Here is a 25,696-nt window from a genome sequence, read left to right as displayed (position 1 = left end):
TCCCCTAATGTTAACATATTAAATAGTGATAGGAAATGACCAAAACTAGGAGATTGGCCTTGGTATAATACTACTAAGTAAACAACGAAATTAATTGGAACTTCAACAATTTTCCACTAGTGTCCCCCTTTTATTCCAGGATTGAATTTCCAATCTTACTTTGCATTTAGTCATCTTGCCTCATGGGAACAATCTTTGAGGCACAGATCTTTAAGACAAGCATCCGGCTTCTGCTCAAACTTCTTCACACTAATTTTAGCAACCAACAGTAAATCGAGTTCATGGCAATATCACCTGTGTATTCTGATGATGATTTTCTGTTTTCCTTATTCTTTCCCTGCCCTCAGAGTTTCAGTGAGAATAATATATATTTCAATTTCATTAGCTTTACCAAACTAAGAAATACCTCATTTTGTATACTTACATAATTTCTCATTTAACTTTATAATGCATGCAGGTGATCAGAGTATAAAACTCCAATAAATTCAAAGCTCTAAATTCAGAACAGCTCAACCTTTTGCAAATAGGTGAGCAGAATAATCTGCCATGTTGTTGTCAATACTGTCAATCTTCCATGCTTCCAAAGGAGGTGGGGATTGATGTCTTGCAAGCTCTAATTTTTGCTAATCACTTATAAAAATAAAAATGTTTCCCACTCACTGAATGTATATTAAATACCAAACATTGAATGTGGCATAAGGACATTTTTCCATTTTATTCTCATAAGTAACAACTGTGAGTAAAAAAATATAAGGCTTATACAAAATATAAGGATTATAGCATATCTTCCAAGTAAAATTTATAATTAAAATAATGGCTCACAGACTGTAATACTACAATGCCATTCTAATATCAATCACCTAGATTTAATACAGAGTATACAAATTAAGTGAGTCCCCAACCGTTTGCCCTCTCTTCAGATGCAAGCCACAAATTTGAGAGTTCCCAGGTGACCCACAAGTGACTAATTGGCTATAATAATTAGTTCCCACAATCTACTCAGGTTTAATAATTGCTAGAGTATCTCATAGAACTAAAAAAAGTGCTATATGTACAATTAGTTATATTTTTAAGGATATAAATCAGGACTAGCCAAATGAAGAGATGCATGGGCAAGGTCTGGGATGGTCCAGAAGTCAGAACTTCTGTGTTCTTGCCCCATCAAATCAGTATTAGTCACCCTCTCAGCCATTGTCATGTTTACTAACCAAGAAGTTCACCCAAACTCCAGTGTCCAGAGCTTTGACTGGAGTCTTATTATGTTTGTATGATTGTTTGAATCACTGACCATGTGACTGAACTGAATTTCCAATCTTCCTCCTCTCCTTGAAGAGTTTAGCTCGATATCACCTGGTTCATACCTGATTGGTCTTTCTGGCCTGTTACCATCCTGAGTGAACTCATTAGCCTACACTCAGATGTGTTAGGCCAGTCTTCCAGATGTCTTCCTGATGACATAAGAGTCAGAAATTTCCAAGGCTCTACAGGTTATCTCCAAAGAACTTGAGAAAATGATGAGACAACCTCTTTAATATACAACAAGATTAACAGACATTAGTATCTGAGACAGGATCTGAGAAGCAGGCTTAAGAAATAACATTGCATGAATTACTATGAAGATCAGGAGCTACTACCCAACGGGTAATTTACCACCATACATTGTGGGTAGAGGGGGAAGAGAGTAGGGGAACCATAAAAATTACAGATCATCTTTAGATGAAGGAATTACAAGACTGAGCTAGTCTCCTAGAGTATAAATGCCATAATTTTCTCTTACCTTAAAATTACATAGACCAGATATAAAATCTAAGTCTTTCTGATGAAATAAAAGAAAGGTATCTCTAACTCACCAACACTGAGAGGTTTTAACAAAATTTTAAGTAGCTTTAGAAAAAATGAAAAATTGATAAATTAATTCAAGTTTTTAAAAAAGAAGAAAAAATTATATAGAGTGTGGTGTCTCTCACGATTGGACAGGGGCCCCCAAATGTGGGGCTATGATCAAGTGGAAGCCAGTGACACAGATGGCGATAGGATCCACCCAAGGCAGAATAAAGGAGATAGAAGTTGATTGAATGCACCACAAGGGAGCAGCTGCAGGACAACAAAGCAAATACGGTTGGCCTCAAGGCAGTGGGTATTGAATACACACCAGGGGAGAGGTGGGCAGGACAGCAGAGGAGAGGCTGTCTGCCAGGAGGCAGTAGGGGGAGGCTGTTTGTAAAATGGAGAGGGGAGGAAGTATAGCGATGTGTAGAATTTTCCCTTTTTTGGTAACTGTGTCTGGTTGTAAGTAGCCCATTGGTTAGTTAGGGCTTGTGGATATTTTGAGGTGGTTCGCCTGCCTAGCCTGTCTCTATTCAGCCTGGTGGTCTTGCTCTGGGCCCTTTCTGCATTCCATTGCTCAAGGCTGTTTGTCTCAAAGTGACCTCTACAAAGAGGACTCAGACTAGAGTTTGATGTTGAAAGTGTATGAAGCTGGAAAATAAAAAGTGATTTGTAATATGATACCAGAATGAGAACCTTATCTTGGTTATAAACATTCTACCTTTTGAAAAAACAGCAGTCATTAATAAGCATCAAGAAAATACTTGGTATCAGCAAATTAGTCAGCCTCTAAGAAAGAAAATATATATTATGCTGTTCAACCTTTCCGTGCAAAGATTGAGGAGAACCAGAAAAAGTCTGTGAACTTGAATTTAGATCAATAAAAATGATCCAATTTGAAGAAGAAAGAAAAAAATAGATTTTAAAAAACCCCAAAAACAGCTTCAGAGGCCTGTGGGACAATAAGAAAATGTCATATGAGTAATCCATAAATACATGTTTGTTGTGAAAAATTCAAGCCTCCTGAAATACACGTAATAAAATGTTATGATCTCTTCTCACATTACCTTCCCAAAGGTTACCGGTGTTTGCATTGGATAATATATATCCTTTTATGCTTTTTGTCTGTGCATTTACCCAAGTGTGAATATGTAAAAGGTTTGTTTTGTACATAAATGGGATTATACTAAAATAAGTAGTGCTTATTTTTAAGGATAGGTTAACTTTGTGGATGATTACTCCAAGTATATTGAATAAAATAAGACAAAAGCTGAAGAAAAAAATAACAGAAGTTTTTGCGGGAAAGAAAAAAAAATTTCCTTCTATCCATCTAGGTTTTTTTTTTTTTTTTTTTTGAGACCTCCCTATAATAAAAAGATTAATAGGAGAAAAACACAAATTCAACAACTGTGTAACTCCTGTATACATGAGAAATATCCAGGAAAACTGAATAACTCCTTGAAATGGCCTGAACCATCACCTTATATACCATCTCCGGCTAAAGACAAAAGAAGGCAGGGTTGGGGGACAGTTGTGGGAGGTTACTAAGAAAAGCAGTGTAAAAAAGGATAAGTGTGGGTTTTTTTTTTAAAGCATTTATTTGTATATTTCAGAGAGAGAAAGAGAGAACACGAGAGCAAGGGGGTGCAGAGGGAGAGAGAGAGAGAATCTCCAGTAGACTCCCCACTTGGTGTGATCCCAGGACCCTGAGGTGATGACCTGAACAGAAACTAGGAGTCAGACAATAAATGGACTGAGCCACCCAGGCTGTGCAGCTGTAAGCTTGTCCATTGGTAAGGCTATCTAGAGATTTTAAAGACATCCTTTCCTATCTGGGACAAGGGGGGAGACACCCTTACAAATGGAGATTTCCCTATAAATGTATGTGTCTTTAAAACTTCTACTCACTTTCCAGAGCTTTTTCTCTATCTGTTGTTTCTTAAAAATAAACATCCTAAAAGAATTCTTTTTTCTCAGCTATGGAGGTCTCATAGATTTGAGACCTAAGAAGTGGCCAAGGCAGGCTGTCTTCATACTTTTTAGAAAAAGTAGAGTAAATCTGTGAGGAATTGACAAGACGAAGAAAATTAATGTTTGGGAGCTTCAATTTGTAAGATATTCTAAGCACAATTTGACCTGGGGTAGTAAATTAACAAAAACAACAAAGTTTGTTTATATAGGCTACTTTGGTCCTGAATTCCCATATTTGGTGATAAGGATGGCTTCTCTAGTGTCCAGATGAAGGGGAAGCACCCTTCACATGAGAAATTTATTACCTGAATGGAGGGAGATGAGGGATCAAGATGCCCTTCTTGCACTGGCTGCTTTTTGTGTAACTGTAAATCAAAATAATCTATATACCAGTGTGGCATATCTTGGGAGCAGGCTGTCCTGAGCCTCAAGAGATATCACAAATGATATCTGGGTTTTGTTTCTGTAATACTATTTTTAAAACTGTGTATTTAACCTATCTTGTGGTCATGATAACATAGTAACAATACAGGTTTTAATAGCAAAGAGTTTTAAGTATATTGTATCAAGTGACAAAAATAACATAATTTAGTAACGAGTTTGATGTCCTTTATTTAGGGAAAAACAATCCATGGATTGGAGAAGTACAGTGCCTCACAAGCACTGAAACACTCTGGAGAGATTTGGGGCAAGATCAGGGGTCTATTAAGCATTAGATGTGCAGATGATTGGCTAAGATGTTGAGGTTTCCTGGTAAGGCTAGCAGGTCCTGGTTTTTGTTTTTGTTTTTCTCTTACTTTCATTTATTTGAGAAAGAGAGTGAGAGAGCACATGGGTGGGTAGGAGGGGCAGAGGGAAAGGGAGAAGCAGGCTCCCTGCTGAGCAGGGAGCCCAACATGGGCTCAATCCCAGGAAACTGGGGTGGACTCGAGCCAAAGGCAGACGGTTAACCCACTTAGCCACCAAGGACCCCCTAGAAGGCCTTTTTTATAGGGTAAGGTAAGCTAACTAAAGCTGAGTTGGAGGATTGTAATTGGGTTCTATGTTAGGTTTCCTAGATTGTGAGGTGTTTACCATTAAGTACAGGATGACTTGGGTTCAGATTTGTGATATAGGCCCTACCACTGGAGCACTCTCCATTTTGTAGGTCCTGATATACAAATTTCCTTTATCAATTGAAAAAGATGCTTCAATATACTAGGAGAGCTTCTAATGTCTATAAATACCAGGCATTTTTAAGGCTCCTCACATTCTCATCATTAAATTATTAATCATTAAAGCAGAAAGCTGCGATCTGAAAACACCATACCTAAATGATTTCGGAATCTAGCATTCATGGTAGCCATCAAATTCTTGCCGGTGTTAATTGCTTTTTTAAAATGCATTTGACATTCATGTCATTGTTAAAGAAACTTTTAGTTCTAAATTTTCCTGTTTTTATTTCAAAGCTTTGAAAAATTGAATTCCTATTACAGAAATTGACTGAATAAACTTGCAGAATAGCAAGCTAAAAGGCCTTCCATCAGAATAAAAGAGGCTTGTCACACACGGTCATCAAAACTTTGACCCCTGAAACCATGTGTCTTGATTCGCTAGTATTCTCAAAGGAAATGTAAAGATTAAAGAATCAGTCCATTAAACCAATTGACACAATTCAATTATTTTTCTGGAGTGTGATTGAATTTGCGGTGGTATTTTCTTAAAAAAACACCTGAGTAATTTCCCTGTTACATTGACAGTTAGACTCCTTTATGCTTCAAAAACAAAACAAATGAAAGTCTTTGTTATTTCTGAGGATAAACAAATTCCAAAGAAATAAAAGATCTTATATCTGTGCCAGTAGTTTATATCATCTACATGTGAAAAATCCTTTCCCAGCAAATATAACGTAAGGCAGGAGTGTAAATGCAGCTGGGCTTGACTCGTGTAATTAACATGAGAAGCGCAGTAAGATCAGTATTCATAGAGAACACCTGCTTTTTTCACTCTCCATAAAAATTAGCATTTTGTGAATTGTGGCTAGTTAAAGTAGTGGTAGGAGACACTACCATACGAAATGTAAAAAGAAATCTTTGGAAATGCATGCCTCATTTATTTAGTGCCTATCCTTTAAAATTCACTTTTCTTACTGAGTTATAGAACATTTGGTTCCTTTTGCACAACATTCCATCATGTGGTGCTCCCATTGTACCATTTCCAGTGAATGAATACTGAATGGCAGTTGCAAAGCTATTTTGAGGAAGTTCCAGTTTTGAACAGACAATAGAATCCCTAGAAAAAATGTGCTATTACCATCTCAGAGTGAATTGAAATGGCAATATCTTCCACATTTATATGTATTTAGACAATCTTTATAACATCATGTTACTTGTGGGGAGCTTAGGTGGTGTGAGAAATGATTATAAAGCAAAAAAGTTAGGAGGCCTGATTAAAAAAATCTTAAGCGTATTAAAGAGAAGTCCATTGCTTTTGGAATAAATGTAGAAATTTCTTTAAAATGCCCTGTAGTGATTTCAAACTCGTATTATATTTGTATTCTATGAAGGTGAACAATTTTAAATTATTATTTCCAATGAGATTTATGAAATGATGTACAAACTCAATTCCTGTATATAAAAACATGGGCAGAAAAACAGGTCTGTTTTTTTGGGGGAAAAATCTATAGAAATATGATCATATGGATATATAAAAATGTAAAAATGTATCTTGGTTTTGCACTTTCATCTATGCTGTCAGGGAGCAAGAATGTCTTGTCTCCTTCTTGGGAGCAAGAACTCCTCTCCTCTTCTAGATCCTTCTAGCTGTACAAGGATCAAAATGACATGAGACAGATTAACAGGTAAAAATCATATTTAATAGGCATACCTATGGGCAATTCACATAGACATGGAAATTTCAGACACTCAGGCAAAATGAGGTATATATGTCTTTCTAAACCAAAGAGAGGGATAAGGGTCCAGTACTTCAGAGGAAAGGAATGCACTTCGCAGACGGTAAGTAGAGCAGATGTTTGGTAATTAGATGTTCACCCTGCCTGTTACTCAGATAAAATTAATCTCTGCTAATAAATCTTATTCTGGGAATTATCCCCAATTTAGATCCTTCTATGTAGTTAAGAGAGGGGCAAAAGTTTCTCTTGAACCCACATGTTCTCAAATACCTTCAACTCATAATAATCCACATGCCAAAGTAGAACATTCTGGGAACTGAATCCCTTCAATGCTATCTATTATTACTATTACTATAGGAAAATTTATAAAGCAATAAGTAAGATATATCATCCATTTTTAATAGCACCTGTAAAACTGTGGTTTTAATTGCCAATTTGCCAAATTTGGTTGTCAGTTTGTTGTGTGAATTTATGGAGGCTTATCTGGGGAAAAATCAGCATCAAAATATCGAAAGTAGCATGTCAGCAAGTAATGTTTATAAAACATATACTCAAGTTAATTAGATAAAATAATAGACCAAGAGCCTTAGGCTACACACAAGAAGAAATGACACCAATATTAATAGTGTAACTATTGTTCAAAGTAAGCCAAGATAACTGTGGGTTTAAAATTTTACAATGCATTAAATTGAAGTTCCTTGAGAGAAATTTGATAATTCAGAGAGCTAATGTGTATTTAGAGGTAGGAAGAGAATTCGAGGTACAGGAACCTGACTCTAAATAGAGAATTGGAAATCTTTGTCTAGTTGGAGGAAAAAGTAGAACTTTTTGGACTGTTGTGGAAAACTCACATAAAGTCATGTTGTGGGTAGTATATACCACTACAATTTCATTATTTCAGCCTTTCTGGGCATGCGGCTTCATAATTAGTATTAATTTGACAATAGAAAATATACTAGATAAAAAGTTGGAGAATGTGGTTGTACCCGCTAGTGCATACTGCTAACCAAATTTTAGTTTTTATTCTAGAACTGCTCCACCTTATTTCTTGTTGAACTGCTTAGTATTTTATTGATCTGTTACTTGTCTGAGTTCCCTTAATACCATCACCAATCTTATCATTTTTGCTGTTATTTCATGCCTATTCTTATTTTCAAAATTACATGGAAACTCATTGGTGTCGTGCACAGTTGTTGACTAAAGAGGGAGGGAGGGGAAATATGACGGAAAAGCATGGTGAAAAGAACAGAATAAAGAAGCCAAAATAACTAGATTTAGGTCCCAGGTTTGTCTTTTCCTATCAGCGGTGTCAGATAATGTTATTTGACATGTTTGAGCCTCCTTCTTCTTCTTTATAAAATGGATTTCTATCACTGATTTTCAAGCAGTTTCTCAATAATACTTACATTTAAAATCCTCAGGGAGATTGTGTAAGGAGATTTTGGACTCTGTTTCCTCCTTCACATTTTAAATTGCTCCAACTTAAGCAATATTTTAATATATCGAGGTTCTGCAAATACTGGTCAAGAAAAAGACAACTTAAAATGATTGGGATGCATTAATAACATTTTTGCTTACCCTTGCCACCACCCTCCTTGGTTACTGTAGTCTTGAAGAACAGCCCACATTTCCAGGCTGGACGCAGTTCCCGGTATCTGCAGGATGCACAGCAGGCCTTATTATCAGAGAATTGTATTGACATGCACATGAATGATTCAGGCAAGGCACTTGTCTTTGCTTTGCCTAACTGAGAACACACTCAGGGTGGAGAAGTGTCCTTGTTACTCTCTACTGGCCTTAAATTTTTTTTAATACATAATTTTTATTCAGTTTTTTTAGTTGTTCTTGATGGAATCATTCATCTGATACAAGGTACTCCATCATAGTCAGAAGCAGAAGGTTGCCATCTCCAAAATGTGGGATTTTAAAATGAAAACATAATGTCAGGATTTTTAAGATACTATACCACAATGTCCATTTTGTATTTGAGGGCTAATGAAATATCCTTTTTCTCTTATTTTTCACTAAGCATATATTTTTTAACATGTGAAAAGTAGACAGATCATGAAATCTTTTTTTTTTTTTGGAGGAAAAGGAAATAATTTTTTTTTAGATTTTTAATTTATTTGTTTATTTATGAGAGACACACAGAGAGAGAGAGAGAGAGAGAGAGAGAGAGGCAGAGACATAGGCAGAGGGAGAAGCAGGCCCCACGCAGGGAACCAAGGTGGGACTCGATCCCGGGTCTCCAGGATCATGCCCGGGCCGAAGGCAGGTGCTAAACTGCTGAGCCACCCAGGGATCCCCAGGAAATAATTTTTGAATGGATGTATCATACTGATCCTATGATAGATACCTTTGGTATTTTCACCAAAGACTACTCACATTGTGTATGTCTAATAAAGTCATACATGAGTAATTTTTTAGAAGTTCTGTGTATGCAGGTCACTGTTTTAATTAGCATAATTAACAAAGTTTTTCTGACCTGATAAAGTTAAAATTGTGATCATACATTTGACAAATTATTTTAATCAGAGCATAGGATTCATATTAGTGGGGTCATGGGAGTTGTTTAAAGTGGTTAAGCATATAAGAATAAAATAAAGAGAAAAATATAATAAAGGAGGAAGAGGGATCACAAAACATAGACAAAATTGTTTGCAGAAGAAATACTGTGTATTACAAGATAACCATCAGCATTAGCATCATTTAACATGTATTGACTTTCCCAGAAATTTAGAGCTTCACATTCATCACGTCATTTAATCTATATAACAAACCTACATGTTAATTATTAGTTGTATAGATTTAGAAATGAGGAAGCAATCTTAGAGATTGACAGATAATGCATGGCAGAGCTGATATCTAAACAAATCTGATTGTCTTGGCTTCAAGATGTAGCCAGAGCTCTGGGGGTTCCAAACAGACCAGATTAAGTCACTTGCCATTGACAAAATCCAAAAGCAGAAAAATGAGTGGTGGTGAAACAAGAATTTATTTCAGTGAAGTGCATATCAGGAAGACTTAGGACTAGCGTCCCAAAGTCTGTCTTCAAAATGCTGAAAAAGCTTCTAGATTTATATAAGGAAAATGTGGAACAAAGGTTAGTAGGTATGTGCAGCTGGGCAATAAAAGTCAGGTTCATCATTGTCTTGGGGTCAATCAAGTGGGGTCTTGCTGGTGCCAGAGGAGTCATTATTGCTGGAGGGGTAGCTTGGATTCCCCATCTCTGGATACTTTGCCTACTAGATCTTTTGCCTGAGTTAAAGAAAAGCTGGAAAGAACATAATCAGTTAGAAAGTAGAGATTGAGGTCAAATGGAGGCAGCTAAGGGAAAACCCAGGTCCTCTTTCAAAAGTATGTTTTTTATTTTTTTATTTTTTATTATTATATTTTTTTTAGTAGTAAAATGAACACTTTGTTGTTGATCTGCAACAACCCCTGCGGGAGCAGCTTAGGAGACTGGGTTTAAAAGAATTTTAAGGAGTTTGAGTAACATGTGAAATTCCAAAGATACGGGTGAGGGCAGCCCGGGTGGCTCAGCGGTTTAGCATTGCCTTCAGTCCAGGGCCTGACCCTGGAGACCTGGGATCGAGTCCCACATTGGGCTCCCTGCATGGAGCCTGCTTCTCCCTCTGCCTGTGTCTCTGCCCCTCTCTCTCTCTCCTCTCTGTGTCTTCTCATGAATAAATAAATAAAATCTTAAAAACAAACAAACAAAGATACTGGGTGAGATGTTGTCTCAGAAAGGTAAGGCTGGACTGTAATTGCAATTGAGAAATTTTAAACACCATCCATTTATTTATTCATTAGTGTTTATCAAGTGTTGTAAGGCAAATGCTCTTAATCATTAAACTAGACAGTCCAGGGAATGTTTCCTAAACTTGTAGTATAGACAGTAAAACTGGGGAGATGTTTGATCTTAATGATTCTTAATGAAAAATAATAGAATGGCATTATTATTAATGAAAATGATAGAATAGATCAAATAGCAAAGAATAGGTTATATACAAGCTTATTTCACTGAGTAAGGTCATTGTATGTGTTAGTGTGTGTGTGTATATAAACTTTTGTTTATGCATACACGTGTGTACTCATACATATGCTGCATCAAAATGGAAAATGTTTTTTTTTTTTTTTTTTTTTCCCCTGTGCTTCTCAGTCACAAAGATTGGAATACCATTTTCTGAGGAACATCAGAAGATTATTTACTCAGAAACAAAGGTCTACCAAATTTAACTCAAGGACTGGATGTTACATTATAGGATATTTGGAGAATTAGTACCGTAGAGAGTAACTGGTGATCAATCATTCTTGCTTTCAGCCTCCTTCCAAGAAGCTGGGGACAAGCTATTATAGATAGAAGGTTTAAAATAAATTTGATTGTTTGATCTCTTTATAAAAAAATCCTTACTTTGGCTTTTTTTTTTTTTTTTTTTTTAAGGAATCAATGAAAGAAAAATGTTCCTCTATTCTAAAGCTTCAAATTCACATTATTTATTTTTTTCATATCAGTGATTTGGGGTATTTGGGGTTTCAGCCATTTTTGATTAAAATTCTTCTAGTGATCAAGATTGACCTGAAAGCTTGATGGTTTGCATATTTGTTTACAAGCTGGTAGCATTCCTCTAATGAGCTGTGAGTCTTGGGACAATAATGTCTTTATTGGGACCATAGTTAGATCATGAAAAGTATTTATTACATGCTGTTTATGGTGCTGTATACTTTCTTTTTTTTTTTTAGCTTTGAAAGTAGGAAATAGTTGTCTGTAACAGAATTTTGAAGTCTATTGCTTTCATGTAGGACACACTGCCTCGATTAAGTACATTATTTCATTTGCATATAAAATATTCAACATTTAAAAAAATCTGTCCTGAATCACAAGAAACAGAATTCAAGATATTCAAAGGAATCCTTAGCAAAATAAATTATAATACAACATAGTCACGATACTAGACTCTTCAAAAAAGAGCTGGAAGTGAAACAATGTAATCTATCAGTCTAAACAGAAATTTTGTTTTTTTTTTAAAGATTCCATTTATTTATTTGGGAGAGAGAGTATAAGTGGGGTGAGGGGCAGAGGGAGAAGCAGATTCCCTGATGAGGAGGAAGCCCGACTTGGGGCTCCTTCCTAGGACTCCAAGATCATGGTCTGAACCAAAGGCAGATGCATAACAGACCGAGCCACCCAGGCATCCCAGAAACTGTTGAAAATACTTCACACAAAAAGATTTAGTAAAACATTTAATAATATAGATCTCTCATCAGAACATAGAAATTAAATAAGCCCGAAGTTTTTTTTGTTTATATGTTTTTAAATAAACAATTTCATGTATATGTGTGTATATATATATTTATATATAGTATATATATTATTATATGTTATATGTTATGTTATATATTATATATATATTATATATATTATATGTTATATGTTATAACATATATGTTATATGTTATTATTATATGTTATATAATATATTATATGTTATATGTTATATAGTATAACAATAACAATTTCATGTATATGTGTGTATATATATATTTATATATAGTATATATATAAATAGTATATATATATTAGTATATATATACTATTTAACATAACTGTCAACCTAGCAGTGGCTTAATCAGTATCACCTTAAAATAACTCTTGAGCCTAGATTCTCTTGTCTTTGGAGTGATTGTGAGATAGGGAAGCTGAAAGGATTCCATTTTAAAAAGGCTCCATTTCTGCCCTTTTCCGGCTGGGCCCTATTTACTCATGTTCTGTATTTCAACTTGCATCTGAGAGAAAAACAAAGAAGCTATGCTCCCACTTCAAGGGGGAAGTAAAACAGTTAATCATTCTCTGAGTTTTGTCTTAGGCCCCCAAACACCTGATAATATCTAAGAAGAGAGGGATCACAAACATGTTCCAGGACATTAGCTTCTAATGAATCTAGCATCGATACCCCCTACCTTTGTTGATTTATGCAACAACACCTATTGTTCGTCTGACACTCACTTTTTTTTTTTTTTTTCTGACACTCACTTTTGATCAGACCCTACCCTGGATTCCTGGAGAAACACATATTCTAGACCCTTTCCAATATAAATCCCTAAGCCTACATGGTGGGGAGACTCATAATCCTTTCCTTTCTGAGTCTCCCAGACACTCCGTCTGCTTTTCTCTGTATGTCACTCACACTATTCAAAAATCTCTGCTTTCAATGTCTTTGGCTTGTGTTTGATTTCTATCCTGTAAGAAGCCAAGGACCCTCTTGGTGGTCCTGAGGGACCTCACTCTGGGCCCTTAGAACCAGCCTGCCCACATCAACTGCATGTAGTCTTACAGACTACATATTTTACAAGGCACCTAGCTTCAGAGATGTTGGGGGGTGTTTTGAAGTTGGTGGGGATGAAACCATCATTCTTTATGAAAAAATTACCTGTAGGCTGACAGAGGCCTTGAACAACCTTTTATTGGTCTATATGTTCTTCTATTCCTGATCCAGAAACGAAAGATTTGAATGGGAAGGCATCACTCTTGGCATTACCACTTTTGCAGGAGGACTACAGAAAAGGGCTGAACGTAGAATTATTGTAATTCAAGTAAAACAAAAATCATAATTATACATATTATCAATATATTAAATTTTAAAAATTTTCCTTTAGGGTATATGAACATATTTTTAACAAATGATTTTAATTATTTATTTTCTTAAAGATTGTATTTATTTATTTGACACAGAGAGAGAGAGAGAGACAGAGCAAACATAAGAAAGTGGAGTGGCAGACAGAGGGAGAGGGAGAAGCAGGCCCCCCACTGAGCAGAGAGCCTGACTTGGGGCTTGATCCCAGGACCCTGGGATCATGACCTGAGCTGAAGGCAGACACAAGGAATTTTATTTAAAAAGTTATTTTTTAGGAGTGCCTGGGTGGCTCAATCTTATGTGTCCAACTCTTGATTTTGACCCAGGTCATGATCTCCGGGTCTCTGAGCCTGCTTGAGACTCTCTCTCCCTTTCCCTCCTCCCTTTCCCCTTAAAAAAAATTAAATAGAAGTGTTTTCATATGTCCCACAATGTATAGTAAAACCAATTTTCTATTCTAGAAATTGTTTCAAAAATATATTCCAAGTTTTATTCAGTGCTTCTTACCACTGTCAAATATATGTCTTATATGATTAAGACAATCATAGTCTAGATAATCACAAATAATTATAATTGTTTCATTGGGTTATAAATACTTATGAAATTTACATCTTATATTCACTCTCAAAATGTAGATCTTCCCCATCTGTAGCCTAGCAAACAAATTTCACATACAGTAGATTTTCCTTCTAACTTTTCTGTATTGAAACAATCTGATTTTTACCTGTATAATTTATTTATACAGACATTTCCCAAACCTTTTTTTTTCTTTTACCAATCAGACCTGCCATTCATACCATTTGCTATTATGCATTCCACCCTAGATAGGTCATTCCATCTATTGATTCACAGAACTTGCTTGCTTTTGTCTCCTGTGACTCTGCAACCTATAAAACCTGTACAAACAACTTTTAAAACATCCTTATACTATGCAGTAGGGACAACTACAGAAGGTATTGAGAGTGAGTGTGCACCCTTGGTTTACATGACTTGTTTTGATTTGTTTATTTTTGATGTTTCTTGGAGTGAAAAAAAAAAAAACATAGTGGAAAGGTAGAAAATACAACCAAGACTAATTTTTCTCCATCCAAAATTACAAATGCTAACTTTTACCATTTATACTTTTAACCTAATTTTTGAAAAACAAACAAAAAAAACATGGATATATTTAGTTCCATTTAATCAGGTCTCAAAGAAAATTGCCATTTTGAGTTTGTATTTTCTAGTTTTTTTATCCATTTATTGTTTTTCTCTTCATTGAAGACATTTATGTAAACCCATCAAAGAAATGGACAGCTTGGGTCTATAACAAAGTGTCATCTTTTAAAGCATCAGTCAGTAATTGTATATGAGAGCATAGACTGCTACACATAAATGAACTGATCAGAGCACAACTATTCGATGTTTAAAACAGAATAGGATTGCCTGTAAAAGCAGCACCCTTGTGACATTTTTAACTTTAGTATTCGTGTCCTTCTTCTTCACCCTCTCTTTTGACAGAATCCACACCAACCTCTTCATAATAACAAGGGCAGCTATGTCCTCAGGCCTCAGAAAACTCTTTCTTCCATGCCCTCACCCATATATCATTCAATATACATTACGTCAAACTTGTGGTTCAGGTGAGGCCAGACGTCAACAATGGCTGTGCTATTTCTCATCATGCACACAGATTGCTTTACTTTGGCCAGGTCTCCACCACATACTACAGCGGGATGCTGGTAATTAGTGCCAACTTCGAAGCCAGTGGGGCACCAATCCACAAACTGAATTGGTTTTGAAGGTGGCAAGGGCAACATTGACATCTTTGAGAAGTAGGTTACCACAGTACAACAGGCAGCAAGACGCATATTTATCATGGCAAGGATGACATTTCACCATCTGGTTGGCTGGCTCAAAGCATGCGTTGGTGATCTCTGCTACAGAAAGTTGTTCATGGTAGTTTTCTCAGAAGACATGACAGGGGCATATATGGCTAGAGGGAAGTGGATGCAGGGATAGGACATGCAGTTGGTCTGCAATTTTGTCAGATTAACATTCAGGGTTCCATCAAATCTGAGGGAAGCAATTATGGAGGACACAATGTGATCTATCAACTATTCAAGTTAGTTTAGGTTGAGGATTCAATATCAATTTTCTACCACAGATGTCGTAAATGGCCAAGTTGTCTACCATGAAGGCACAGAGTACTCCAGGGTGATGTGGGTGGTGAGGGTGGAACTCTAGGGTTGAACTAAAGCTAGGGAAGTTTGGAGGGCTGGGTGAATGGAGAACTCCAGTTTGCACTTCTTGCCCTAAATGATAGAGAGACATTCTATCAGCAGGGAGGTGAACCTGGACCCAGATCCCCATCCAAAGCTGTGAAAGTCAAGTAGCCCTGAAGACTTTGTGCACTGGTCAGCTAGTCTCCAGATTTGGTTGAAGACAAGGTCAACGATCTCCTTGTCAATGTTATAGTGCCCTCCGGCATAGTTATTGACAGCATCTTCCCTGCCTGTGATGAGCTGCTCAGGGTGGAAGAGCTGGCAGTAGGTGCCAGTGTGAACATCATCAATGACTATGGGTTCCAGGACTATAAACACAGCCTTGCAAGCACCTGTCTCAATGAAGAAAGTATTGAAAGAGTCATTTCCTCTCCCAATGCTCTTGTCACTTGGCATCTGGCCATCGGGCTGGATGCCATGTTCCAGGCAATGGGACTCCCAGCAGGCATTGCCAATCTGGACACCAGTCTGGCCAACAGGATGGAGATGCATTCACACATGGTTGCTGCTTTGCAACTGCCCAGCAGATGGCAGAGAGGAAGAGGAGAGGTTGCTGCTTCATAAAGCATGACTCTTAGGTGGTAGATGTAAGAGAACCTATCCATTTATGTTTTTAACTAGGATATATAACACATACATAGAAAAGAGTATAAAATAAAATAATGTGCACTTAAATGCATGATTACAAAATGAACACTGTATAAACATATCCTGGGTCAAAATATATAACATTGTTAGAATCTCAGAAATTATTCCCAGCACACCTGGGTCACTCAGTGGTTGAGCATCTGCATTTGGCTCAGGTCGTGATCCCAGGATTCTGGGGTAGAGCCCTGCACCAGGCATTCTGTGGGGAGCTGCTTCTCCCTCTGCCTATGTCTCTGCCTCTCTCTGTGTGTCTCTCATGAATAAATAAATAAAATCTTAAATAAGATTATTCTCAATTGTCCCTTTTCCATAGAATCTTACTCCCTATTAAATACTACTGTTCTGACTCCTGTGACAATGTTTCCCTTGTTTTGTCAAGTTTAGTTTCCATCTATGCATTACAAATAATATAGTCTAGTTTTGTCCATTTTTTTATTAAAGATTTTATTTTTAAGGCATCTCTACACCCAATGTGGAGCTCCGAACTCACAACCCTGAGATCAAAAGTCAGATGCTCCACTTACTGAGCCAGCCAGGGGCCCCTAATTTGTCCATTTTTGAAATTCATGTATTTATATATAAATATATATAATTTATATATCAATGGATTCATACACCATATATTTTGTTTTTCACTTGACATGATACTAATTTAAACTCAAATACATAGTTTGCACTTTTCCTTGCTGTATTGAGTGCCATTTCATGAATATAATTTAATTCTTTATTATTGACAGAAATTTGGGCTGTTTTATTTTCTCAATATGACCAACAACATATGAGGGTAACTAAGGAGTGTATATTTGGAGTGGAATTGTATTTGATAGATTATGTGAATTTCTAACTTGGCCAGACAATTCCAAACTTATTCTTAAAGTCAGTATGCTAGTTTATACTCCTAATAGCAGTATATAAAAATTTCTTTGCTCTACACTCTTGGATAAATAGAATTATTTATGATTTTAATGTATTAAAATATATGTAATAGATACTCATCACAGTGAATGTGAAATGGTATCTATTACACTGTTACTTTACATTTACTTGATTGTTAACGAGATCAACTGCATTTTCATGTTCCCCCTATAAAATAGGGCTTTTTTTGAAAATTATGTAAGGTTTTTACTCATTTTTCTATTGGATTATTTCTCCTTTATCATTTATTTGTAGGATTTCTTTATCTACCCTAGATATTAATTCTATATTTGTATTACATACTACAAATATATTCTGCTACTTTGCATCTTTACTTTTAACAATGTTTGCAGATTATTTTTTAGACATTTATATACCTTGGTTTTTCCATTGATGGCAGATAGCCCTGATTCCCAAACTGTCCGGAGACACTCCAGGATACCTCATTGAATTCACAAGGGTGCTCTAGGACATTCTATATTTTCAAAGGGAATTCGGCAACACAGAACACTTATTGAACAATGTGTAAAATACTTTCCAGAGGAAGTTTACAGTTTTACTATTAGATTGTGCTATATTCTTTTGAATGATAACATGTTTGCTAAGCTAGTTTTCTGTTGTTTCTTATGGTCAAAAGAAATTACCAATCTAGACACAGACCATACAACCCTTCCCAAAATTAACTCAAAATCAATTATAGCAGTAAATGTAAAACTCAAAAAAATTTTTTTTTATTATTTTTATTTATTTATGATAGTCATACAGAGAGAGAGAGGCAGAGACATAGGCAGAAGGAGAGGGAGAAGCAGGCTCCATGCACCGGGAGCCCGACGTGGGATTCGATCCCGGGTCTCCAGGATCGCGCCCTGGGCCAAAGGCAGGCGCCAAACCGCTGCGCCACCCAGGGTTCCCTAAAACTCAAAAATTTAAAACTCCTAGAAGATATCATAGGAGAAAGCCTAGATGACCTTGGTATGGTGATGACTTTTTGGATATAAAAAAAAAGACATGACCTAGGAAAGAAAGAATTGATACGTTAGACTTCATTAAAAAAAAAAAAAAAAAAAAAAAAAAAAACTTCTGCTCTACAAAAACAAAACAAAACAAAACCAAAGAAAAAAAAAACAGTATCAAGAAAATTAGAAAAGTTTTAATTCTGCAATTTTTCTGAGAGAAAGTTTTGTCAAAGACACATTTGATAAGGGACTGTTATTCAAAATATACAAAGAACTCTTAAACTCAGCAATAAGGAAATAAAACATCTCAGTTAAAAACATGGTCCAAAATCCTTAACAGACATATCTCACCAAAGAAGATATACAGATGGCAAATAAGCATATGAAAAGATGTTCCACATCATATGTCATTAGAGAAATGCAAATTAAAACAACAAGGAAATACCACTGCACACCCATTATTCTGAACAAAATCCAGGACACTAACAAAACTAAATGCTGGTGAGGATGTGGAGCAACAAGAACACTTATTCATGTTTGGTGGGAATATAAAATGATATAGCCGTTTGGAAGACAATTTGATGTTTTCTTACAAAACTACTCTTACTCTTGCCATATAGTTCAGCACTCAACATTCCTTAGTATTTAACCAGAGGAGTTAAAACTATCTGTCCATATAAGAACCTGCAAATAGATGTGGATAGCAGTTTTACCTGTAATTGACAAAACTTGGAAGCAACCGAGATGTCCTTCAGTAGGTGAATAGTAAATAAGCTGTGGTACATCTAGACATTGGAATTGTATTCAGATATAAAAAGAAATGAGCTATTGGGGCACCTGGGTGGCTCAGTCAATTAAGCATCTGATTCTTGGTTTTGGCTCAGGTCATGATCTCAAGTTTGTGAGATGGAGCCTCAGCTGAGCTCCATGCTCAGCACAGAGTCTACTTAAGATTCTCTCCCTTTCCCTCCCCCCTTCTCCTGTTTGATCTCTCCTAAATAAATAAATAAACAAACAAACAAACAAATAAATAATAAATAAATAAATAAATAGAAATGAGGTATGAAGTCATGAAAAAATATAGAAGAAATGTGCATGTATATTACTAAGTGGAGAATGCAATTTAAAATGGCTACTGACTGTTATTTCAATTATATGAAATTTTTGAATAGATAAATTACAAAGACAAAAAGATTAGTGGTTGGCGGAATTGGAGGAGGGGAGAGGGGTGAATAAATAGAGTACAGATGCTTTTGGGGGCAGTAAAAACATGCTGTATGGTACCATAATGATGCAAAGATGTTATTATACATTGGTCCAAACCAATAAAATGTAAACCATCAAGAGTAAGACTTAACATAAATACGGACTTTGGGTGATTATAGAGTGTTGACAAAGGTTTGTCAATTGTAATTAATGTACTACTCTGGCAGGGGATGTTGCTAACAGGGCAGGCTGTGCATGTGTGGGGCAAAAGAGATATGGGAAATCTCTATATCTTGCTCTCAAATTTGCTGTGAATTTGAAACAGCTCTAAAAATAGCCATAATAAAAAAAAAACATTTTAAAAAGCAATTACTACTCAAAAATAAATTTGAAAGAGAAAATGAGAGTGGCAACATCCAATCTAATTGAAAGGTTAACAAGTAGTGCAGCACTCAACAGGCACACGCATCCCATTAATAAGTTAATGAGATTATTTAAGAATGAAATAAAAATATTTTTTTTCAATTTATGCACATTTATTTTTCAAATGTCTACTACACTTTTAGGACATAAACATGAAGTTTTCAGAATCTAATTATTAAATAAACAGAATGATTGAATATTTCTTTTGGCTTATGAACATCACAAAAAAAATTGAGGCCCTAAGGACATAATGAACAGAAAACTTTAAGAACTGGAATAGTGTTGCAGTAAAGAAAGGCTGTAATTTACTGGTTTGGAAAAATGTACAGGAATATCCTAGAGATGCTGTGGGCTCAGTTCCAGACCATGGCAACAAAGCAAATATTGCAATAAAGTAAGTCAAATCATTTTTGGGGTTTCCCAATGCATATGAAAGTTATGTTTCAGGGATCCCTGGGTGGCTCAGTGGTTTAGCACCTGTCTTCGGCCCACGGCATGATCCTGGAGTCCTGGGATCGAGTCCCACATCAGGCTCCCTGCGTGGAGCCTGCTCCTCCCTCTGCCTGTGCCTCTGCCTCTCTCTCTGTGTGTCTCTCATGAATAATTAAATAAAATATTAAAAAAAAAGAAAGTTGTTTCCACTATACTATTGTCTGTTAAGTGGAATAGTATCATGTCTAATAAAATACATAACTTAATTAAAGCAATACTCTATTGCTAAAGAACACTAATCATTGGGTGCCTGGGTGGCTCAGTGGGTTAAGCATTCAGCTCTGATTTCAGCTTAGGTCATGATCTCAGGCTTGTGAGACTGAGCTCCTCATCAGGCTCCTTGCAGACCAGGGAGTCTTCTTGAGATTTTCTTTCTCCCTCTTCCTCTGCTCCTCCTCATCGTGCTCTCTCTTTGTCTAAAATAAATAAATCTTAGAAAAATGCTAACCATCATCTTAGCTTTCTGTGAGTCAGCATCATTTTGCTGGGGGAGGGTCTTGCCTCAACGCTGACGGCTTCTGACTGATGGGGTGGTGGTTACTGAACGGTGCAGGGGCTGTGGCAATTTTGTAGAATAAGGCAACTGTGAAGTTTGCTGCATCAATTGACTCTTCTTCCATGAACGATTTCTCTGTAGCATGTGATGCTGTTTAATAGCATTTTACCCACAGTAGAACTTCTTTCAAAATTGGAGTCAATCCTCTCAAATTCTGCTGCTGCTTTTTCAGCTAGGTTGGTATAATATTCTAAATTCCCTGTTGTCATTTCAAAAATCTTTACAGCATCTTCACCAAGAGCAGATTCCATCTCAAGAAATCACTTTCTTTGCTCATCCATGAAAAACAACTCTTCAGCTGTTGAGGTTTTATCATGAGATTGCTGCCATTCAGTCACATCTTCAGGCTCCACGGCTTTTCTCTTGCTGTTCCCACCACATCTATAGCTATTTCCTCCACTGAAGTCTTGAGCCCCTCAAAGTCATTCATGGGGATTGTAATCAACTTTCTTTTTTGTTTAAGTTTTGAATTAGATCCCAGTTAGTTAACGTACAATGTAATATTAGTTTCAGGTGTACAAGATAGTGATTCAACAGTTCCCGTACAACACCTGGTGCTCATCACAAGTATGCTTCATACTACTTTCCAGAAAAACCCCACCAGTTTGTATTTCCAACAGTGCAAGAGGGTTCCTTTTTCTCCACATCCTTACCAACATCTGATGTTTCTTGTGTTGTTGATTTTAGTGATTCTGACAGATGTGAGATTATAGCTCTTTGTAGTTTTGATTTGTATTTCTCTGGTGATCAATGATGTTGATTATCTTTTCATATGTCTCTTGGCAGATTATTTGGTTTTGGATGTTGAGTTTTATAAGTTCTTTATGTATTTTGGATACTAAGACTTAATCAGACACGTCATTTGCAAATATCTTCCATGGATTGCCTTTTAGTTTTGTTGATTGTTTCCTTCACTGTGCAGAAGTTGTTTTTTTTTTTTTTTTTTTTTGATGTAGTCTCAGTAGTTTATTTTTGCTTTTCTTTCCTTTGCTTCAGGAGGCATATCTAGAAAAAGTTGCTATACTGATGTCAAAGAGGTTACTGTCTATGTTCTTCTCTAGGATTTTTATGGTTTCAGGTCTCACATTTAGTTCTTCAATCCATTTTGAATTTACTTTTGTGTATGGTGAAATAAAGTGATCCAGTTTCATTCTTGTGCATGTTGCTGTCCTGTTCTCCCAGCACCACTTGTTGAAGAGATTGTCTTTTTCACATTGGATGTTTTTTTCTGCTCTGTTGGAAATTAATTGACTATATAGTTATGGGTTCATTTCTGCATTTTCTATTCTGTTCTATTGATCTATGTATCTATTTTTGTGCTAGTACCATACTGTTTTGATTATACCTCCAGATCTGCTTGTCTTTTTCAAGGTTTCTTTGGCCATTCGGGGACTTTTGTGATTCCATGCAAATCTTAGGATTGTAGTTCTAGTTCTATAAAAAATTGGTATTTTGATAGAGATTGCATTTAATCTGTAGATTGCTGTGGGTAGTATAGACATTTTAACCGTATATGTTCTACCAATCCAATTTCTTTGTGTCATCTTCAATTTCTTTAATCAATGTTCTATAATTTTCAGAGTACAATGTTTCACCTTTTTTTAAAAACAGATTTTTACTTATTTACTCATGAGAGACAGAGAAAGAGAGAGAGAGAGAGAGGCAGAAACATAGGCAGAGGGAGAGGCAGGCTCCCTACAGGGAGCCCGACTTGGGACCCGATCCCTGAACCCAGGATCATGCCCTTAGCTGAAGGCCGACTCTCAACCACTGAGCCACCCAGGCATCCCTCTTTCACTTTTTTTTTTTTAAAGATTATTTATTTATTTATTCAGAGAGAGAGAGAGAGAGGCAGAGACATAGGCAGAGACACAGGCAGAGGGAGAAGCAGGCTCCATGCAGGGAGCCCGATGTGGGACTCGATCCCAGGTCTCTAGGATCACACCCCAGGTTGCAGGCCACACTAAACTGCTGGGCCACCGGGGCAGCCCCCTTTCACTTTTTTGATTAGGTTTATTCCTAGGTTATCTTATGGCTTTTGGTGCAATTGTAAATGGAATTGATTCCTTAATTTAGCTCTCTGTTACTTCATTATTGCTGTTTAGAAATACAACAGATTTCTTTACATTGATTTTGTATCCTGTGACTATTGAATTTGTGTATCATTTCTAGCAGTTTTGGGTGGAGTCATTTGGGTTTTCTATATAGGGTATCATGTTATGTGTAAATATGGAGCAGACTTCTTACAAGCTCCTGTTAATGTTGACATTTTGACCACTTCCTATGAATCACAAATGTTCTTAATGGCATCTAGAATAGTGAATCTGTACCAGAAAGTTTCAATTTACTTTGCCCAAATCTATCAGAGGAATCACTATCTCTGGCAGCAATAGCTTTATGAAATATATTTCTTAAAAGATAACACTTGAAAGTCAAAATGACTCCTTGATCCATGGGCTGTAGAATGGATGTCTCATTAGCATGAAAACAACATGAATCTTGTTGTACATCTCCATCAGAACTCTTGGGTGACCAGATGTTTTGTCAATGAGCAATAGTATTCTGAAAGGAATCTTTTTTTCTGAACAGTAGGTCTGTCTCAACAGTGGGCTTAAAATATTCAGTAAACCTTGTGAACAGATGTGCTGTCATCCAGGCTTTTTTGTTCCATTGAGAGAGCACGTGCAGATTTAACATAATTCTTAAAGGCCCTATGATTTTCAGAATGGTAAGTGAGCACTGGCTTCAACTTAATGTTATCAGCTGCATTAGCCCCTAAGAAGAGTCAACTTGTCCTTTGAAGCTTTGAGCCAGGCATTGACTTCTCTAGAACTATGAAAGTCCTAGGTGGCATTTTATTTTAGCATAAGGCTATCTCCTATCTCCTCTACACTGAAAATATATTGTTTAATATAGCCACTTTCATTAATGATCTTAGATAGATCTTCTGGATAAGTTGCACTTTTGTTACGGAGATGGTTTCTTTTCTTAAATCTCATGAACCTTCCTCTGCTAGCTTCAATCTTTTCTTCTGCAGCTTCCTCACCTCTCTGTTGGGGCCAGGCGGGAAGGGAAACTCCTCAATATGGCGGATACGCCAAAATGGCTGAGGTTCCTGTCACCACCTCCACTTGGGATGACAGCTTGAGCAGACCCTTACACCTCTCCTTTGGACTTCCTCAACCGAACCCAATGCCCTTCAAACCCCAGAGGAGGAAGTCACCTTTGACTGGTCGAATTGCAATCCTTCCTTTGCATAGTGAGGGTCACTCTGACTGGTTGGATTGCAATCCTTCCTTTGCATATGAGCCAACCAATAGGAAACCGTTCTGCCTTACAACGTTATGTAAACCCCCTACCACCTTGTCTTGGCGCAACTTCCTCGACTCACTCTCTTTCCCCCGTGAGTCGTGGAACCTCACCCGAGGGTGCCTGCAATAAAATCTGTTCTTGGACCCTCGCTTGCCTTGGAGATCTCATTTCCGTCTAGTTACTAAAAAACTTAACATTTGGTGCCGAAACCCGGGAGGAGATCGAGCCCCTGCAACAGCACGGAGGCTCTCTCCTCTTCCGTCGGACTGGGACTCTGCTCTTTCTCTGCTGGGGTCACCGGACTCCTTGCGGTGTTCCCTGGTTTCCGACCCTCTCCCGGGGCGCCCTGTCCTAATCGCGGCCGCGTCAGGGCAAACCCTCCTCCGCCACCTGGTGGCTCCGCGGTTCCGGGGAGTAAAGGAGACGTCCTCACTCCACGGTGACCACTTCTGTAAGCAGCAGCTCAATTCACAGTCGAGGGGACGCCCTCCTCCAAGTCTTGAGCTGATACGGGAAGGAGCCATGGGTACCTCCCAGTCCAAATTCGATTCCAAAACGCCTTTAGGATGCCTACTGGCTAATCTCCGAACTCTGGAGTTAGACCAGGACTTACGAAGGAGACGCCTTATCCATTACTGTACCGTCGCTTGGCCTCAATATCGGCTGAATAACCAATCGCAATGGCCACCTGAAGGCACTTTTGATTATCAGATACTTACGGACCTTGATAATCTCTGTAGACGCCAAGGCAAATGGTCTGAGGTGCCCTATGTCCAGGCTTTCTGGACCCTGCGCTCCAGACCAGAACTCTGCTCTAGCTGCTCAACCTTTCAGGTACTCCTCGCCCGCTCTCCCCCGCCGACTCTTCCCCACTCCACCTCTAGAGACTCCAACTTGGCCCCTCCATCCCCCCTCGTGGAGCCTCCTGAAGATCTCTCCAGGCCCCCTGTAAGGGCCCCACACCTGTCTCCTCCTCCCTACCAACCCGCTCCCCAACAACCTGTGTCCCCGACTCCTTCCTCAATCTCTGAAACTCCAGGCCCAGGCCCAGGCCCAGCCTCGAGCATACCCTCTCCAACCGTTCCTCTCCTCCCAGCCCCAGAACCTCAACCACCTTCCAGCCCCCTCCCTTCTCCTCCTATCTCTGCCCGTACCAGATCCAAAAACTCTTCCCCGGACCTGGTCTGCCCCTTGAGGGAGGTTGCAGGGGCTGAAGGGGTTGTCCGAGTCCATGCGCCCTTTTCTCTACAAGACCTATCCCAAATAGAAAAACGCTTAGGTTCCTTTTCGGCCAATCCCGACAACTACATCAAGGAATTCCAATACTTGGCGCAGGCCTATGACCTAACCTGGCATGACTTGCATGTCCTCCAGACCACCACCCTCACCACTGAGGAGAGGGAACGTATCCAGGCTGCTGCCCGGGGACACGCTGATCAGGTCCACCTTACCGACGCCACAATGGCGGTCGGTGCTCAGGCGGTCCCCGCCGTAGAGCCAGGCCGGGATTACCAAGACGGCCAAGATGGCCGCCGGCGCCGCGACCACGTGGTCCGATGTCTCATCGCTGGCATGCGGGCGGCCTCTAATAAGGCCGTAAA

General features: G+C 37.8%; 1 long non-coding RNA gene across 1 annotated transcript; it reads right to left on the bottom strand.

Annotated features, from left to right (window-relative positions):
• Positions 1-9,605: 9,605 nt before the first annotated feature.
• Positions 9,606-25,582, bottom strand: LOC125755303 (uncharacterized). The gene is made up of 3 exons (XR_007411402.1): positions 25,445-25,582; positions 13,120-13,256; positions 9,606-9,962 (listed from the first exon to the last, which is right to left on the bottom strand). It is a non-coding gene; the product is annotated as an uncharacterized LOC125755303 (long non-coding RNA).
• Positions 25,583-25,696: the final 114 nt, after the last annotated feature.

The sequence above is a fragment of the Canis lupus genome, chromosome 6, assembly GCF_003254725.2.
Source record: "Canis lupus dingo isolate Sandy chromosome 6, ASM325472v2, whole genome shotgun sequence".
Taxonomy (NCBI): domain Eukaryota; kingdom Metazoa; phylum Chordata; class Mammalia; order Carnivora; family Canidae; genus Canis; species Canis lupus.
The sequence above is the reverse complement of the archived record's forward strand: the minus strand, read 5'-3'. Positions and strand labels throughout refer to the sequence as shown.